Source organism: Globicephala melas, chromosome 17 (genome assembly GCF_963455315.2).
Source record: "Globicephala melas chromosome 17, mGloMel1.2, whole genome shotgun sequence".
Taxonomy (NCBI): Eukaryota; Metazoa; Chordata; class Mammalia; order Artiodactyla; family Delphinidae; genus Globicephala; species Globicephala melas.
The window spans coordinates 73,613,624-73,632,068 of record NC_083330.1 but is presented as its reverse complement, the minus strand read 5'-3'; the positions used below and the strand labels follow the sequence as shown (position 1 = coordinate 73,632,068).

The 18,445-nt window shown below is 52.0% G+C and overlaps 1 long non-coding RNA gene across 1 annotated transcript; it reads right to left on the bottom strand.

The window, feature by feature from the left end:
- Window positions 1-311: 311 nt before the first annotated feature.
- On the bottom strand, window positions 312-16,964 carry LOC138842385 (uncharacterized). Its single transcript, XR_011376815.1, has 3 exons — window positions 16,850-16,964; window positions 2,265-2,307; window positions 312-1,747 (listed from the first exon to the last, which is right to left on the bottom strand). It is a non-coding gene; the product is annotated as an uncharacterized lncRNA (long non-coding RNA).
- Window positions 16,965-18,445: the final 1,481 nt, after the last annotated feature.

Here is an 18,445-nt window from a genome sequence, read left to right as displayed (position 1 = left end):
TTCTGCTGACCCACAAGTCCAAAGTAAATCATTTTCTTAACATCGGTCACCAGAGAAGAAAACTATAGAGGGTGAAATATAAAAATATAAATATTTTTATACCCTACAGGCAGGTTGAAAATGAGGTAGAACAAAGGAAAATGCAGCTCCTGTGTATAAAAAGCCAAAATAAATTAAAGCAATAAATCTGGAACAGTGACAGAAGGCAATTTAATAAGGCTTTCCAACAAAAGCACATTTTGAACAAGAACACACATCACTACCACCACTGTCCCCATCACCACCATCCCCACGACTTCAGGAAGCCAGATGTGGAATGAAGAAGCTGAGTGAGAACTCTGCGAGTTGATATGGTACTTTTGGTTTTCCTGATGGCCTCATCCTAAATCATGAAATAATGCATGGGTCGATTTTCTGACCTGTCAAATGCAGATAATAATGATTGCTTTGTGACTGTACCAAAGCAGTTAGAAAATTTGGAAGGAACCCCACTGGAAAAGCATAAATCCTCTATAAATACCAGTGTCTTCATCAGCATCTTAATCATTTTTATCAGAATTGAAGTCATAACAGCAATAATAATATATCAGTTAATACTTAACCAATTTCTCTCGGGACTATAAAACCCCACTTTATGGGTGAAGATAACAAGGTTCAAAAACATTGCAACTCGTCAGGGTCAGAGCTGCCATACACAGTTGCACAGGTTGTGCACTGCACAGCTCTAGGCTCTAGGGATGCTGTTTTTGTTATCACAGTTTGCGACACTCTCAGCAAAGGGCAGTGAGAAGGCTTGAGCAACAGGCAACCTTTGTTAATTCTCAAAAAGGTTTAGCAGAAGGGCTGGTCAGGAGTTCAGTTTAATTGTCTGACTCGAAGATGACGTCTGAAACTTAAAAGCAAGTGTGATCTTTTTTCCAAACTAAATGGTGTAGAATCTCAACATAAAGCCTTCCTCGCCCCATTCCCTGCTGTCCCCAGCTAGGGCCACCCTTGTACTGCAGCCTGGATTCTGGGACTGGGGAGAAAGTTGTGGGTCCTCCCTGCCCACCACGCCACCATGGATGGGGGCAATAACAGATGTCAGCAACAGCCATCTGGGGGCGAGGTTGGAAGATAGCCACGCATGAGACACCAAACCAGAGGGTCAGCAGTCGATAACAGCAGAGGGAGGTGGGGCAGTGTTGTGCCCTGAAGGAAAGTTTGAAGAGAACTGAAACCCAGGCCCCAGTCCCCACTGCCCAAGCCATGCACCATGTGGTGAGAGGTGCACCTGCCCAACAGAAGGGCACCTTTGCTGGTTCACAAAAAGGCCTCCTGTAGGGAGCTGAGTACCCAAGGGGAAGGGAGGGGAGGGAAGGAGGAAGGGAAGGTGAGGACAGGAGAGGGGAAAGGGGAGAGGGATCCTGTATTCATCTGACAAGCATGGCTTGGTGGTTAAGAGCTTGGGCCCTGTGGTCACACTGCCTGGGGCTAAATCCTGGCCCCAACACCTACCAAGTGCATGACCTTGACAGTTACCTCCACGACTCAGTTTCCTTCTCTGTAAAGTGGGATTGATAGCTCCTTGAGGCTTAAGTGAGTTAAGCGGGGGGCAGGGAGGGTGCTGGTAGATACCCCGCATGTACTCGGTGACTGTCCGCTGTTGTGATGGGCGTGCGCTGGGCTCTGGGCGCCCACGGATGAACCAAACAGATCCTGGGAGGCAGATTCATAAACGAAGATGGATCTCAGCTGTTTCCAGGGGCTGTGATCAAAGACCAGGAAGTCAGGTCAGCCTGGCAGCCAGGCCCCTCAGGACAGAGCAGATCCAAAGAACAGCAAGCTGACAATGAGGGTTGTGTTTAACTCCTGCACATTCAGGGGCAGAGACTTTACCAAGAGGAGACAGAATAAAACCCAGCTGCTCACCAAGATCTCCCCAACCCAGGCCCAAGGGAGCGCCTCCCGGTCAGCGCCCTGCCCCCTCCACGTCCCCTGCCCCACCCAGCACAGCCCCTCAGAGCACTGCACTCTGCACCTCCTCTCCTCAGGGACCGCTCCCCCTCATTCTGCGCCCACCCCCAACTCGGCAGGATTTTGAAAACAAAGAAACCAGCTCGAATCCTGGTTCCACCCTGTTCTAGTTGGTGAGCTAGAGCATTTACTGGGAAGATTCTGTCCCAGCAGGTGGGGCAGGCCAGTCCTTACTGTACACACGAAAGGAGGGATGCTCAGCTAGGAGCCGGAAGGCATGGGCCTTCCTTCGCCTAGTGGTCACTCACCGCAGGCAAACCCCGTAACTTCACTGAGCCTCAGCTTCCTCGCCTGAAAAGCAAACAAGGGTAATGATGATTGAATGAGAAAATAGATTTAAAAACATTAGAACACTACGAGGCACACAGCTAGTGCTCAATAAATACGTTTGTAATTGTTACACCTGTTGTATAAACAATGCACCCCTCCCCAAGGTATTTCTCCTTTCTTGGTTTGCCTGTCACATGGTTATTTCAGTTCTACAAGCAAATTCTGAGCTCCGTTGTATAGCAGACCCTGGGCTGTATTCGGGGTGAGGAAGAGTATGGTCCTTGCCTTCAATATCTGTCTTAGAAGGGAAACAAACTCATAAATAACCATATTGCAATGGGGTCATTACCTCTCAGCTATTGTTACACAGTGCTGTGTAACAAGCACTCCCTAAACTCTGTGGCTTACAGCAACAGTCACCTTCTCACACTGCTCAGTCCTGCAGCGTGGCCTACGGTGCTGCGTGTTTAGCCGATGTACCCTGTGCTCAGCTCCGCCACATGTCTCTCCTCCCCCCGGACCTGCAGCCACCCAGGGCACGCTCTTCTCTGCAGATCACAACCTAAAGAGGCAAGTCCAACCACGCAAGCACATTTCAAGCCTCTATCTGAGATGCACTCACTAGCATCCCATTGGCTAAAGAAATTCACACAGGCAAGCCCAGAGTCAAGGTGTAATGATATACACTCTGCATCCACATGGTTCTGGGCAGGGGGTGCGGATGTAGAATGCGCGGGTGCAAAGAACTGGGCCCAATCTCCACGGGAGCCTGGACTCCAGTTCATTCTGAACACAACGGAGGTGTGAAAGAGGAATAAAGGCCCCAGGAAGATCATGCTGGTTACAGAGAGAAGGCTGCCTTAGAGGAGAGAGGGACTCGAAGCAGAAAGACCTCTTACAAGGGACCCCCTAGGAGTTCCACAACCTGACCCCTGTGAGTGACCGAGGGATGAATCTGAGAAACAGACCACACTCCCCAGTGCTGTGCGCCAGCCCCAGGCGTTTTCCAGGAAATGAAAATCACTCCCCTCGGTCACTTGATAACTTGGGGAAGATCGGTCAGGCAGGCAAGATGATTTTTCTAAGGCTCCATTAGCGAGGATCAGACGAACGCCAGGTCCAGCTTTTGCTTGCACGTCCACCAGCGTGGGCTGCCCACACTGCATTGCAAGTTTTTGGTCGCCCTTTGAGAAGTCTTAATTATCTGGACCCATTGGAAACAGTGTCAGTTATTTGAAACCAAGAGATCGATAGCTCCAATCAATGCCGGGCCATCAAGGCACAGGGAGGTCGATAGAAACAGCCCCAGCTCCACACGCCAAACTCACGGTGCCCGAGGCACCTTCATTTTCTGAAATAAGAACAGAAAACTCTTCAAGTCGGACAGTGTGGTCACTGACTCTCTGACGAGGCCGTCACCGCAGCTCTCAGGAGGATACAGAATTAGATTGAGATCTTTTATTTTAGGTGGTTGAAAAGTTTTTGCCATTTTCCCCTTAGGAAACTGGTTATTTATTTTCAAATTGAGCCAGACCTGCCTGAGAAGGTTTTCTTCTCTCCTTCTCTCTCTTGTCTCCCCTGGGGTCCCACCTGATTCCAAAGGCCTCATCAGGCAGAGAAGAGCTGGGCTCCACTCATGATGCCGTCATGGCTTTGCCGGGTGACCCCCGTGCCCAGAGGCACACTTGGCCTTCCCCTTGGGTGTCCTAACTTAGACATGGCATGACCGAGCCTGTGTCTCTGCGTCTCCTCTATCTCAGAAAGTGGCATGTTGTGGGTACCATCCACAATTAAAACAGGGGGCTTCCCTGGTGGCACAGTGGTTAAGAATCCGCCTGCAAATGCAGGGGATGCAGGTTCGAGCCCTGGTCCGGGAAGCTCCCACATGCCGGAGCAACTAAACCCGTGCACCACAACTACTGAGCCACACGCTGCAACTACTGAAGCCCTTGCGCCTGGAGCCCGTGCTCTGCAACGAGAGGCCACCGCAGTGAGAAGCCCGCGCACTGCAACAAAGAGTAGCCCCTGCTCGCCGCAACTACAGAAAGCCTGCGCACAGCAACGAAGACCCAACGCAGCCATAAACAAAAAAATTTTTCTTTAAAATACAGTTTTTGGTGCAAATAATTACTGAGTGAACAAATGAAGGACACTGGGGAAGTTATATAATCTCCTGGAGGCCACTTTCCCACCAGTAAAGAAATGCAACTATTTCTTATCCCTAGGAGCAGTTTAATGATTGGCCCAAAATAGGTGAGAACTTTAGCACCATGCCTGGCACACCTGGGCCTGCTCCTTCTGCCAGTGGAGACAGGAGGCAACCATCTGTGGGCCACGGGGAGAACTGGGGCTGGGTGTTCCCAGAGCAAAGGGAGAGCAGGGAATTGAGAGGCCCAAAGTTTCTCGTGCAGGTTCAGAACCAGCCAAGGATCCTGTGGAGAGAGAAATGAGATTCTCTCGTGGAAAAAAGCCCCAGAAAAACATCAAGTTGCCAAGACTGAATGTAAGAGACCCACATGAGCAGCTAGTGATGTCAAAAAATAAGGGGACAGCACTGCAGCTGGTGGGGGGGTCACAAATCGCTTATTTGCTCCATACAACATGGCTGCGGGGTTCCGGCCACTACATCCTCATTCCAGGTAGCAGGAAGGGAAATGGGGAATGCAAGGAGCACTTCTAGAAGCCTGTCCATTGGTTGAACTCAGTCGCATGGACAAACTCGTCTGCAGGGGGCGGTGAGCAAGGTAACCTCTCAGCAGGTCAGGGCTCCCTCTAACAAAATGAGAGTTTTCTTATTTTGTTGGCAGTGAGGAAGAGCAGAATAGACATGGCTAGGGGACCAGTTGACTCTGCCACAGGCGGCTTCTGCCCAGATAGCCAACATCATGCTGGGGGGTAAGGGGGGCTGAGCATCTGGGCCACCCTGGGCCAGAGAGGACTCCAGAAGGGCCTGAGCTGCAGGCTGACGGAGGAGACAGGACTCACTGTCTGCTCCCCCTGGCTGGCCCATCTCCTTAAAACAGGGCGTAGGGGGCGAGGACCAACAGACAGCATAGAGGCCAAGAGGAGAGAGGTCTGGGAGGCCTGGGTCCCAAACAAGGGAGCTGGGTTCAGGGTCAGGGTTCCAGTCCCACAGCTGGGGTCTTGGACCTTGTGTGAGCCCCCAGGGCTGGGGTGTGGAGAGCATCTGCATGGATTTATACTCCACTATTTTCAACATAATGGAGTTCTTTCCATTTTATTAATTTTTTTTAGTTCTTTCCATTTTAAAATTAATCACAAGCACTGAAAAGTGATGTCAATGCCACTAAACACTAATTTTTAAGAATGGTGAAGAAGATGTGTTGTATATATACAATGGAATATTACTCAGCCATAAAAAAGAATGAAATAATGCCGTCTGCAGTAACGAGGATGGACCTAGAGATCGTCATACTGAGTGAAGTAAGTCAGACACAGAAATAGCTATGATATCGCTTGCATGTGGAATCTAAAAAGAAATTATACAAATGAACTTATTTACAAAATAGAAACAGACTGAGAACGAACTTATGGTTACCGAGGTAGGGGGAAGGGGGGGGAAAGGGATAGTTGGGGAGTTTGGGATTGACACGAGCACACTGCTGCTGTATTTAAAATGGATAACCAACAAGGACCTACTGTAGAGCACAGGGAACTCTGCTCAATGTTGTGTGGCAGCCTGGATGGCAGGGGAATCTGGGGGAGAATGGATACATGGATATGTATGGCTGAGTTGCTTCGCTGTGCACCTGAAACTATCATGGCGTTGTTAATCGGCTGTACTCCAATATAAAATAAAATTTTAAAAATGCAAGAACCGGCAACTCAGACACTGATACAACCAGCAACGCGGACACTGACACACTGAGCAACTCCCTTTTCCTCCCGATGGCCACTGAGTCCTGCTGGCCTGCCCTCCAAGCGTCAGCGCTCAGCCCCTCCTTCCATCCCCACAGCTCTGCCTCCATCTGACCCTCATCTCTTTGGTCCTGGACCATCTCCATCACCTCCTCACTGGTGTCCCTGCATCCCCCTTCCTTGCTCTCCGGGCCATCCTCCACCAGCTGCCAGGAGGGATGATTCTAGAGCTGTGGTCCTCGGTGCTTGTTACAAGCACAGAACCTCAGGCCCCACTGTGGACCTACAGGACACCGTCTGAACGGTCACACTATCCCCCGGGGATTCTCACGTACAATAAGGCGTGAGAAGCCGTGTTGTAACCCACACCCCAACCGTGCCACCTCACCCCGGCGTCAAGGGCACCTTCACAAGACCCTGAAAGACAATGTTCTTAGCTCTCCCAGCTGCCTCTCCCGCAGCTCCCCTCCCTCCATGCGCCCCTAGAACCTTCCACTCCAAATACAGCGAGCTACTTACCATCCCCCAGACGCTACTGTTGTGTGTCCCCACATCTGGCCCTTTCATTCATTCATTCAGCTATCATTCATTCACTCCTTCCACAAAGATACACCGATGCTCAGGGCAAGGGACTGGGGGGCGCTCGTCCTCAGGGAGGTTAGTGTCTCCATAAGGAAGACACTAATGGGGAGAGCAGTCATTAAACATTAAGTGACTGATTATGCGACGATTAATTACGTCCATGTGAGGGCCTTGCCTGAGACGTTCTGGGTGATGAGAGCACACAACAGGGGTCTAACCTAGAAGATGCCTCTCAGAGTATGAAGACAGGCCAGACAGAGGAAGCGTGTGTATGAGGCCACGAGAAGTCCAGAGCTCCCGGAGTATGGAAGCAAAGAGGAGAGCGGCCCCAGGAGGCTCACTGGACGGTCCTGTGTGTCCTCAGAGCCACGGTAAGGGATTGGCCGGATGGAGAGACGAGGTGTGCTTAAGGAGGCCCCAGCGTCAGCTTTCCCGTCTTCGGAGTGACCGGGCCAAGCTTTCTAAAGTGCCTCCCCCCTCCCCCCAGGAAAATGCTGCAAGTCCTACGCTATTCACAGAGGAGGTCCCGAATGCCTTGGAAGTTATGCCGGTGTCCTACGGTGACTACAAACAGCGGCCGTTGCTCCCTGTCACTTGGGCGGAAATATGGCCACATGTGTGAAATGGATTTACTGCCAGAGAAGGGGGTATTAATCCAGCTGCAAGTTTTCTCTGCTGCAACCCAAGGCAGTAAATTCCAGATAGCCGGCAGCAGCTCTGATACAGCATGAAATACGGTGCTTATGGGTGTGTGTGTGTGTGTGTGTGTGTGTGTGTGTTTAACAAAGGGAACTCTTTTTCAGATTCTTAATTGACAATCACATGTTCCCATCTAAAAACCGGAGCAGATGATGAGATCATAAAAACGTGAGGCAAAAAAATGCCCGTTCCCTGCCCTTATTGACTCTTCAACGTACAGAGTTCATTGAGGGAGCCTTCTTGTCTGCGGTAGGGACTTTCCTGTGCTTCTGAGTATCAAAAGGAAATTAAACCAGCCAGAATAATTCATTGAACACACAGTAAATGCAAATTGGCTTTTAAGAACAATAATAGCGAGTATTAATATTCCTGGTTATTATTGTCACTAACATTTATTGAAAGATCCCAGGACATGGTAATTATTCTAGAGCTCCCTCCTGTAGATTCTGAAATAGCCAGGAAAGGCAGGCTGCTATTATCCCCTGTTTCTGTTGACTGACGAGCACTAAGATCAGAGAGGGTAAGTGTCTCTTCCAGGCTTGCACAGGTGGGTAAGGAGCCAAATGTGAACCCCAGCTTGTACGTTTCCCACCACATCACAGAAATTACACCCAGATCCCCAAGGTTGACACACTTCCTCATGCTCTAAAGTGGGAAGCCCCTCCACTCTCCCCAGCTGCACCTGCACCCCACGAATCCCCTATTTCCACGGGTTCCAGGGAAGATTTGATAAAGTCCCAAATCCCCAGCTACTCCCTTGGTCTGGTTATCTGAACTGGACCTTATGGCAAATTTCTCCCCAGAACAAAGTCTGTTTCAAAAGGCATTTTCCTGGCAATGTTTGATGCTAACAGGGTTTTTCCCAGATGGCTGTGATTTTCAGCCCCGGTCTTGTTCATTTCATCAACGTTTATTGAGCACCTACTGCATGCGATGATCTCAACCCTGGGGAGGCAATCATGTGGCTCGCACTCTAGCGAGAGGGAAGAGAGGGAACCAAGGCAGGGAGGAGCGCTCACCCATCCCCAGCCAGTGGCCCCATCGAGTGTACTTCCTTGGAGAGCCTTTCCCACGATGGGTGGAAGGGGGGTTGGCCCGCGAGCGCTGGGCACAGGAAGCTACTTGAATCCAATAGCTACCTTTCTCTCCCTCCTTCTTGAACAGCAAAACCTGCCTCTCAATGACAGAGGTTCCAAAGGCAGGTTCTCAAGTTCCCAGGCTCCCTTGCCACTAAGAGTGGTCATGTGATCAATGCCAGCCAGTGAGAGTGGAGGGCAAACCTGTTGAGGCTTCCGAGGAACATTTCTCTCTGATAAGATACAGATGCACAAATAGAAAGCCTCAGCCCTGTCTTCTCTAATCTTGATTTTTTTTTTTTTTTTTTTCCGCGGTACGCGGGCCTCTCACTGTTGTGGCCTCTCCCGTTGCGGAGCACAGGTTCCGGATGCGCAGGCTCAGCGGCCATGGCTCACGGGCCCAGCCGCTCCGCGGCATGTGGGATCTTCCCGGACCGGGGCACAAACCCGCGTCCCCTGCATCGGCAGGCGGACTCCCAACCACTGCGCCACCAGGGAAGCCCCTAGTCTTGATTTTTTATTTGGCTATGTGAGGAGGTCAGAAATCCTGTGACATGGAGGACTTCAAAACGCACTAAGGAGACAGAGTAGAAAGAAGGAAAGGACCCGGGTTCTTGACAGCATCCTTAAGCTGTCTCTGGTCTGTAAAAGGAAGATGTGTCTATAAATGGAAGAATGGCAGCCTGAGCAACCTAGACGTCAAGGCAAAAATGGAGAACAGCCAAGTCAATAATAACCATTTCTCTCCAGAAGAAAGCAAATGGATTTATCAGAGCAGAGACAATGGCCATAGGACGTAGCACCCAGTAACCGTTTGTCCTATCCCTGAGTTTTCTTTTTAAGACCTATATATATATATATATTTAATGCTTTTCTTTTTTTTAAAAAATGTATTTATTTAATTTATTTTTGGCTGCATTGGGTCTTCGTTGCTGTGCGTGGGCTTTCTCTAGTTGTGGTGAGAGGGGGTTACTCTTTGTTGTGGTGTGTGGGCTTCTCACTGCGATGACTTCTCTTGGTGTGGAGCACGGGCTCTAGAGAGCAGGCTCAGTAGTTGTGGCACACGGGCTTAGTTGCTCCGGGGCATGTGGGATCTTCCCAGACCAGGGCTCGAACCCGTGTCCCCTGCATTGGCAGGCGGATTCCCAACCACTGCACCACCAAGGAAGCCCCCTGAGTTTTCTTTTAAAGTGTCCACAGTCAGCCCCAAACCAGGCGGGGGCAGGATGCTGTGTAGGGTCTGAAAACAAATCCCAGGCTGTGAATCCCACCTTCACTGAACCCTACCAAGATTCCCCAGCTACTTCTAAGATTGAAAAAGAAAAAAAAGAAAACCCGGCCCTGAAGAGCTTTCCTTCAGCAGCAAGTCGGTCAGGATGGAATCAAGCAATCCATCAAGGAGGAAATGAGGACACTCGGGTAGGGAATTGGAAATGAAGCCGAGACTGTACAGGAGAGTAGACGAAGTATGAAAAGCAGCTTTCCTTTTAATGCATCTATACATGAGAACATCAAAAATACCACATCTGAGGGGGCCTGCATTCCCATTTGCAGAAGGAACCTTGGGACTGAAAGTCTGGGTGGAAGGGAGCAGTGGCATCGCTACTGGGCCACCTGGAGGCCCTTGGGTTTTCTGCTCTGTCCCAGCCAGAGCATCCTCGGGATCAGGGGGGCAGGGAGGCAGCCAGAGGGCTGCTTCCAGAGCGCAGAGCTGACCTGTCCCTTTCAGCCCAAAAGATGCCCACGAACTCTGTTGTCCCGAGGCCTGGGAATGGCTTCTTTCCACAGAGTCCTGAGCTCTCTGTGATCTGACCTTGGCCCCCTTCCCCTGCTGCCTGTTCCTGGCTCTGCTCCCTCAGTACCGATCCACTCACTTCTTCCCTCCTTCACGCCTCTGAGCCTTGACCCATGTTTTCCTTCCTTCATGTACCCAACAAGCATTTGCTGAGTGCCTTCTGTGTACCTGGCATTGGAACAAGTAACAGTGTATAAGGATGCATTAGATACATTCCAAGCTTTGAAGAGCTGCTGAGCCCAGTGGGGAAGACAGATACATAAAAAGATCATCAAAAAGCAGTGTGCACAGGACGACCTGCACATTTGAGAGGGGAGCCTTGTGTGAGGTGTCAGAGCCCGAAAAGGGTGAGGAGGGCAGCCTGGCATGGACACGGCCAGCTTGGCGTGGAACCCAAGCTGGGGGAAGAGGACAGCCTCATGGTGGGGCAGCTTGACAGGAGAAGTCAGAGCCTGGGGGAGGAGGTGGGAATGAATAGAGGAGATTTCACATACAGGAGGGTTGATAAATAAATGAATACGTTAAGGAGGATGGAGGGAAGTCAGGTTTCTCACCACTGGACTTACAAATACAGGAAGAGCGAAAGCTAGAATAAACTCTCTGGGGTTGGATTGGAATTGAATGTCTTGTGGGATCTTAGTTCTTAGTTCCCCGACCAGGGACTGAACCCAGGCCCTCAGCAGTGAAAGCACTGAGTCCTAACCACTGGACCGCCAGGGAATTCCCAACTCACGGTTTTCAGTACATACGATAGAATTAGAAATAAACATCCATGTAAATGTCTGATGCCACCAGGCAGCCATACTCCATTAACACCAGGCACACCTCTCACCCAGCGCTTGGCTTCTGGGTACCCTTGTCTTAAAGGAATCGGGCCTTCCTGAGCAACGGCTATTGACATATTTTGAATGTAATCTCCTCACAGAATTTGCTCGAAATGGGAAGTAAAGGAGATCTGGACATCCCATCCTACCCAGATGTTCGAAATGATGGGACAAGTTGAAGCCACAAGTACGGCACCGCTTCTGTGACGTTCCCATCCAAGGGGCCTGACCCAGCCTTGAGGGAACATCAGCCTGAAGTGAGGGATACTGACAAAACAACTGGCCTGACGTTTTCAAAGGTGTCAAGGCCATCAAAGTCAGGGAGAGATTCAGATCTGGGTCCCCCCCCATCCCCGGGGGCCCTTGGAACCCCTTGGCCTGCCCTTCCTTCTCAGCAGGGTTCATGGAGAGCTCGGCTGTGGTCCCACACATCTCCCCAGAGCCCCTGAGATGCAGAATTTCATATTACTGTGGGTCACCTCATCCCCTTCTCTTACAAGTTCACCAGGGGAACAGGAGAAATTAAAGAGAGCAGCAAGGAAAATAATTACTGGGCTGAAAGACTTGATAATTGCCAAATGATTGAAGTTCGCAGAGAGCTGGAACTATGGAGAGGAGCCAATTGATCTTCTTGACGAGAGTTCAGAAACGACAGCACTACCTGTAGCAATAATTGCAGAGTTTGCTAGTCCCAGGAGGGAAAAGCGAGGCCTACTTCCAAGAAAGTGATCTATATAGTTATGGAGATGTATTTATCGTGTCCCCACTCCCAGTCAGCAGCAGACCGGTGAGGAGATACAAGTCCAAGCTTGGGGTCAGGCTCTTCAGTTGTCACAGCATTCACTGGATGTGGAGCCCTGGACAAGTTCTTAGTCTATCTGAGCCCCAGTTTTCTCTTCTATAAAATGGGTTTAACAATACAAATATCATAAGGTCGTGGAAGTGTTAAATCCTACGTAAGTTGATTATCACAGTGAGAGCTCGGTGAGGGCCGGCACCTGCTGCTGTGGCTGCATTTTGCACCTCTATCTCTTTACTTTATAAGCAGCAGCGATGAGAAACAAAAACGAGGGCCAATGAGTCCAGAGAGGAAAGAAAAGCCAACTCAACTCATAAAAGAAGGGCTTCCCTGGTGGCGCAGTGGTTGAGAGTCTGCCTGCCGATGCAGGGGACACGGGTTCGTGCCCCGGTCTGGGAAGATCCCACATGCCGCGGAGCGGCTGGGCCCGTGAGCCATGGCCGCTAAGCCTGCGCGTCCAGAGCCTGTGCTCCGCAACGGGAGAGGCCACGACAGTGAGAGGCCCGCGTACCGCAAAAAAAACAAAAACAAAAAAATACAAAAATAAAAAACTCACAAAAGAAATCTTGCTTCCTCCAGGAAGACTTCCCAGGCTTCTCAGGGGCAGGTCACTGATCCCTTCCCTCCAGGCTTGCTGCAGCCAAGAAGGTCTGAGTCAGACCACACAGAACCACGCCTGCAACACAACATGAGGGGCTCCTCCAGCCCAGCACTAGCCAGGGACCCTCCCCTGGTGCCCATGCTCGCTCCAATCTGCCGTCTATGCCTCCGGAGCCTGACCCTGGCCTTGCTCTTTGGGCTACTAACAGGTATGGCTTCTCCAGGTTAGACTTTTGGCTCTCTCTGTCTCTTTTTGTGTCTCTGCTCCTGTGTGTGTCTCTCTCTGAGAGACCTTGCCTCTACTCCCTAGCGCTCATGACCCCCCAGCCTGAGTCCCCCAGGCTCAGTGGCGGAACAGTGGGATTGGTGGGATTCTATACCCAGGCCCCAGCCCCAGCCCGGTTCACCTGGAAACCGCCCCTCCCCACCGCAGCTGCAGCTCCAGGGCTATCCTCAGCCCCCCTCCCTCTTCTAGGGCTGGGAAGCCAACTGGACCCAGGCCCAGCAGAGCTGTTACCCAGGAACTTCCAGCTACAGTAGACACTTCACCTGCCTCTGATGATGGAGGCCACGGGGTATGAAGCTCAGAAGCTGAAAGTGAACAGAAGCCCCCGTGTGAAGGAAGCTAACTTGCAGCAAATGAAAATTAATCCAGAGGCCCAGGTGAGCCCTCTCGTCTGTGGTCGTCTGGCCCCTCGATCCCAGTGCCCATTCTCGCCTCCCAAAAGCCTGTGTCTACACAGCAGTCACCAGTGATCTCCTAAAGCAGAAGACAAACCATGACCCTCTTCGTTGCTTTCTCGTCACCGTCGAGGAAGGTGCCTGACTCTTCCCATGGCCTCGAAGGCTGTCCGTGCCATGGGCCCTGCTGCCACTCTGACCTGTCCTCCTGCCACAAGCCATGCTTCCCTTCCTGCTCTCCTCTCAGGCCCTGTGCTGGGGCAAACTTCCCGGCGTTCAAGGGTCAGCTGCCCTCACACTTTGATCTCAGCTGCAAAGCCCCTGCCCTGGTGCCCTCTGTGCAGAGGCCCTACCCGTCCACTGGCCTGGCTGGGGGAAAAGGCAGCAGAACCTCCCAAGAGGGTGCAGGGCTCCCTGCTGCCCCCATGAGTCTCTGGTCAGTGCCTGCCCGAGGCGTGTTCCAGTCACGGCTGGGACCAAACTCACAAGGCCAGGGTGGCACTTTTGATTTCTGTTCTTAGCTCCCTGAGGTCCTAGTAAGATGGGAAACACCGGAGGCTGGGTTTGCAAAGGACCCGAGGAACTCGGAGAAGAACCAGTGGTCTAAGCCTTTGTGTCTGAATGAAGAAAAGGAGGCAGAGGGGAGACACTGCCGACTTAAGTCCCCAGTGAGTGAGAGACGAAGCTGTCACGCATCCCTAAAACCTGAGGATGTGAGGGCAATAGCCAAGAGAAGAGTTCCCCCACCAGCCTCTCCTTTAATCCTCCGACGTGTGCCCTGCGCTCCGAGGAGACAGGAGACGGAGGTCAGTTCTCATCGACTAGGTCACCTGTCCAGCAGAGCGCCCTCCCCAGAGCTCAGTGGCTGAAAACATGTTTACTATTTCTCCTCATTCTCCCTCAGCAACCAAACACACATGCACTGCAGGCCTCCTCATCCGGGCCCGGGCCCGGGTTGGCACTTGGAACACAGAGGTCGGGGAGAAAGGGGTTCTGCTTCTGGGTTGGTGGAGCAGCTCACGCCGCTGCCTTCAGCTGAGAGCTTAGCTGGGGAGCCCTGGCTCTCCTCCACGTGGCCCGACTCTCTGTGTGCTGTCTCAACTCCTGTGGCCTCTGGGTGAATCCTTGTGTCCACCAGCCGATAGCCCGGACTTCTTAGAGCATGGCAACTGGATTCTCGGGGGCAGCCTTCCAAGAGGACAAGCCCCAACACGGAAGCAGATTTAAAGCCTTTGCTGGCATCACAGGGGCTAATGTGACCATTGGCCAAATCAAGTCATGCGGCCAAACTCAGAGTCAATGTCAGAGGGGCAGGGGATGCCAGGAAGTGAGGTTCCCTGGGGGCACTCAGGCACCTGTCTGCAACACTCATCCTCCCCGCAGACAGACATGCAGCTTCCCCAGGAGAAGGAAAATGTAGGGCCGGCCGGTGGAAAGTCTGACAGGAGAGTCTAAATGAAGCTGGAATCCCAAAGCGCTAGGATGTGTTCCATATGTGTGAAACGGGGAAAAAGAAAAAGCACACACTGCAGAGAGACAGCAGGAGACTCTGCCCTCTGCTACCTGCCTCAGCACGGGGTAGAGAGAAACCTCCCCTGAGGATCCGTAACCACCAACCAGCTCTCACACATATTTGCAGACCAAACTATTACTCTACCTGTAGTTCCAAGACCCTTCGTCTGCAAGGGCGGCCATAACAAAATGCCGCAGAGCAGGGGCTTAAACAGTGGAAATTGTTTTCTCATAGTTCTGGAGGCTAGAAGCCCAAGATCAAGGTTCCTGGAGGGTTGGTTTCTGGTGAGAGGTCCCTTCTCTCTGCCTCACATGGCCTTTCCTCTGTGTACACGTAGAGAGAGAGAGAGAGAGAGAGAGACCGAGCGCTCTGGTGTCTCTTCCTGTTCTTATAAGGACACCAGTCCTGCTGGATTCGGCGCCACACTTATGACCTCATTTAACCTTATCTCCCTAAAGACCTTATCTCCAAATATAGTCGCACTGGGGGTTAGGGCCTCAACATATGAATTTGAGGGGGACACAGTTTAGTCCATAACCAATCACAAGCTTAGAATTCATTTTAAAGTAAAGCAAGTATGAACCATTTCTAGAAGAATGCAACTTCATTCCAGTACTGGAAGAATTTCTACAGATAAATATCCAAGGAACATGAATTCACAATTAAAAAAAAATCTCGAAACACTTAAGGAAACAAAACACTGTTAATGTGGAACCAGACCCACAAATAATTAGGCACCGTATCATTTATACATTTACTGTTTAAAGGAATAGAAGAAACTACCCACAGGAATAGGAGATGGCAAAATTGACAAGCAGATCTAAAAAGCAGTGCTTCTCTAAATCGAAAAAATAATAACTGAAATTTAAAACTCAGCAGGTCAAATTGCAGATTGGCTACAGACGATGGGAGAATTCATGAACAGGAAGATAATTCTGAAGAAGTTGCCTCAAAATGTAGCATAAAGAGACCAAGCTGAAAAATATAAAAGCAAGATTAAAAAAACGAGAAGTCGCACGTGAAAAGGCTTTTTACAACCTTATGATCAAATTTCCAGAACAGTGAATATGGGGAAGAAGAAATTTTGAAGAGAAAATCTAAGAATTTTCTAGAAATGATGAAAGACAGGTCAGGATTCAGGAAGCTCAGCCTACCACAAGAAAACACCCAGGCTGAAAGTGAAGAACACTGAAAACAAAGATTCTAGAAGCTTCCAGAGACGGAAGACAGATTCCCTCTCACGGAACCCGCACAGATTGAGAGCTGACTTCCGGGTAGCAATAGTGAAATGCAGAGGACAATGAGACAGTATCACAAATGTCCTGAGAGAAAACGTTTGTCAACCTAAAACCATATTCAGCGAAAATCTTTTAAAACGGAGCATGCAGTCAAGACATTTTCCAGACAAGCGCAAACCAGGAGCATTTATGACCGGTGGCCCTTCGCTGAAGGAAATTCTGAAGGAAGAGTTTCAGGAAAAAAAAAAAAAATCCTCTGAAAGCAGAAAGTCCCTCAGAAGAGACAGTGAGCAAATAAGTTGATAAATATATAAGCAAATCTGGGCTTTCCCGGTGGTGCAGTGGTTGAGAGTCTGCCTGCTAATGCAGAGGACACGGGTTCGAGCCCTGGTCTGGGAGGATCCCACATGCCGCAGAGCAACTAGGCCCGTGAGCCACAACTACTGAGCCCCAGTAGTGGCCCTGCCACTGCCCCTCACTTGTCATCAGCGAGAGCCAGATGCCAGGAGTGGGGCTGTGCGGCCCGCCAAGAGCGGGAGGGGACCTGCTGTCCCAGAGGTGCCCCGGCCTGACCGGATCTCGGGCCAGTCAGCATGGGGGGGGGGAGGGGAGGGGAGGGGAGGGAAGATCCCCCAGGAGTGGAGAGGGGACACTGTAGGGTTATGGGTGACCGAACACACCACTGTCCCAGTCGCCCAGCGCCGCCCCCAGCCCCGGGAAGTGGCCCCGAGATGAAGTCCCTTCCTTCCTCCTGGATCTCGGTCTGACCCTCTTTTCGTCAGGCTGGGCTGGCCGTGACCAGCGGGCCCCTCTTCTCTACCTTTTTGGCTGCGTTTACTACAATGCTAATAAAACCGAACAAACAACTTTTACGCACCCAGTGCCCTCAAAGTGGCCCCAGAAGAGAGGGTGAGGCCCCGGAGACCGCTTGGTCCTCTCCGCACTCACTGATTTTCTTGCAGCTTTTCACTCAAGGAGAGTTTCTATCTTGGAGGCGGAGGGAGGCCCCCTCCCATCAGCCCCGCGCCCCGCCCCCAGCGCCCCGCCCACCCCCGGCCCCCGCGCGGCCCATCTCTTCTGTGAAGCGTCTATTTACAAAGCAGGTCACGATCTGAGAAGCACGCTGCCGTCTAAAAATAGAAAGTCATTACGCAGCAGACAAGCGCCAGCTCCGGCCTGCAGAGCTGGGAGCTGGGGCAGCGCTGTTCCCGCCTCTTCTCCCCTTTTGCTTCTTCAGCCCCGCCTGGCCCAGCACCAACCGCAGCTGCAGGTCACAGGCCACCTGGCCGCCCACGCGCCGCGCCACCTCCACCTGGGTCCTGGCTCAGCCCCAGAACCCAGCCCGAGCAGGACCTGGTTTCCCTTTGATTCTTTCGACAATCCCCCCGAGGCTAGTGTTCTCGTCCATTCGTCCACTGAAGGACCCGAGGCTCTGGGCGGCAGGGGACTGTCCCCAGATCAGGAGGCCAGCGGGTGGCAGAGCTGGGAGGAGTGGCAGGTCAGTCTCAGGGGATTTGTCCATCACGCCAGGGGCTCCACCTCACGTCCCCAAGGACCATTCTCTCTGGGACGTGGGCCCTGACACCATGAAGAGACCCTGGGAAGTGCGGGGCCCCTCTCTGCCCGCCCCCTCCTGGGGGGCCTGCCTGGGAGGCGGGATAGGGGACCCTGATGCACCTCTTTGCCTGGGATCCACCCCGCAGGGTACCGAGGGTGCCTGCCCTGTGCCTGGGAGAGCCTTGCGGCCGCGGATCAAGGGGACAGCTCTCCAGATGGGGGATGGCCTCTGACGCCGAAGGAAAGGAGACGGGAGCCTTGGGCATGAACAAGGGCGAAGAGGAGCCCGAGACCCCGGAGCCGCTGTCTCCACGGAGGCTCTGCGCGGCGCAACCTTAAAGCAAAGTAGTAGAACGAGAGCCTGCGCGGTTGAGAGAAGCCCCGCCCCGCCCCCCCCCCCCCGGGTGTGGGAGTATCTGGACGTGCGGAGGCCGGTGCTGCGCGCGGCCCTGCTCAGTGGGGGGCAGGGTCAGCTTTGTGCGTTAGGCTCCTGCTCAGGTGGGGGCATGTCTCCTGGCATCTCTGGCCAGTGTGGCAGGGCCCCTCCCTTCTCACCTGCAGGGGCTGCTGCAGCCGAGGGCGGGTGGAGGATGCCCCTGACAGTCTCGCGCGCTGGGTGCCGTCTGCTCGGGGGATCCTCTCCCCTTGACCCACGGGGAACCCGGACAAGGCACTGCTTGTTTCTTGAGTCCTGCCCCTGCTGAGCTCACAGTGAGCCAGGAGGTGTAAGGAGTTATGTTTTGCTTAACGGTGCAAGTCACCATCCTATTGTGACACAGAGGGAGGACTGGGTTGTGACTTTTCCAGCTAACTTGATTCCTTCATAGCAGGAAGAAAGAATGGAACAAAACCTTATTGCTTGGGCCATGGACTTCAAATGCAAATAGCAAATGAGGCCAAATAGTTACCAGCAAAT